Below are 1,474 nucleotides of genomic sequence, written 5' to 3'. Positions count from 1 at the left end.
CTCTGTGTCCCCTTTGCTGTCTCCCTCCATTCATTCAGTTCCACTCATTCCTCCCACCCCTTAACTTGATCTCCCTCTCCCACCTCCCTCTTTTTTAAACAAATATTTTTTAATTGATTTCAGAGAGGATGGGAGAGGGAGAGAGAGAGAAACATCAATGATGAGAGAGAATCATTGATTGGCTGCCTCCTGCACGCCCCACACTGGGGAAGGCATGTGCCCTGACCAGGAATCAAACCTCGACTTCCTGGTTCATAGGTTGATGCTCAACCACTGAGCGACACCAGCTCGGCCCCTCCTCCCTCCTTTTGTCCACAAGCACTATATAGAGGGAGAGGGATAGAGAGATAGAAACATCAACGATGAAAGAGAATTACCAATGGACTGCCCCCTGCACGCCCCCCGCTGGGGACAGAGCCCACAACCTGGGCATGTGCCCTTGGCCAGAATCGAACCTAGGACCCTTCAGTCAGCAGGCCAACACTGTATCCACTGGGCCAAACCAGCTAGGGCCACAAGCACCTTTTAGTACCCATTCCCACTGCCTCAGAGGCCCCACCCCCACGCCAGTACCGTCTCTCCCAGACCAGTCCCTGAGCCCCAACCCCTGTGCCCACTCACCTCCCCCACCGCCCCCGACAAGCACAGTAGGCAGCCACAGTCAGGTTTGTGGTAGGTCTGCTCCAAACTTACCCTTACCAGAGCTGTCCCCATCTCAGCTTACCTGCTTTAACTCCTGCCCCTTCATCCATTCATTCACTCACTCACTCACTTTCCACTCATTCCCTTCTCCCTCCGCGTCTCCCCAGCAGCCAGGAGGGTGTTAGAGCCTCACTTTCTGGAACTGCGTTCCCAGCACCGTCCATGTCCCTCCCAGCAGAGGCCCCACCGTCCACCCAGATGTTCCACCAGAACACCCTTGGGCCATCCTTGGTCTCCCTCCCGCCCACTCACACCCACACACAGCCTCTTGGCCAATCGGTCATTCCACCTTCAAAACGATCCGGAGCCCTGGCCGGGTGGCCCGGTTGGTTGGAGTGTCATGCTGTACACAAGAGAGGTTGTGGGTTCGATTCCCAGACAGGGCACATACCTGGGTTTCAGATTGATCCCTGGTGAGAGGCAACTGATTGATGTTTCTCTCTCACATCGATGTTTCTCTCCTCTCTCTCTCTCTCCCTCTACACCGCGCTCTGCGGGACCTGCCTCTGTCACATCATTGACAAAAAACACATGTATTTATATTTTTATTGATTTCAGAGAGGAAGGGAGAGGGGGAGAGAGACAGAAACATCAATGATGAGAGAGAATCATTGATCGGCTGCGTCCTGCACGCAGCCCAGACATGTGCCCTTGACTGGAATCGAACCTGGGACCCTTTAGTCCACAGGCTGACGCTTTATCCACTGAGCCAAACCAGCTAGGGCTGTATATTTTTTTAAAGATCCAGAATCTGACCATTTCTCGCCTCCAC

The sequence above is a fragment of the Myotis brandtii genome, unplaced genomic scaffold (genome assembly GCF_000412655.1).
Source record: "Myotis brandtii unplaced genomic scaffold, ASM41265v1 scaffold114, whole genome shotgun sequence".
NCBI classification, from domain to species: Eukaryota; Metazoa; Chordata; class Mammalia; order Chiroptera; family Vespertilionidae; genus Myotis; species Myotis brandtii.
This window is presented reverse-complemented; position numbering follows the sequence as displayed.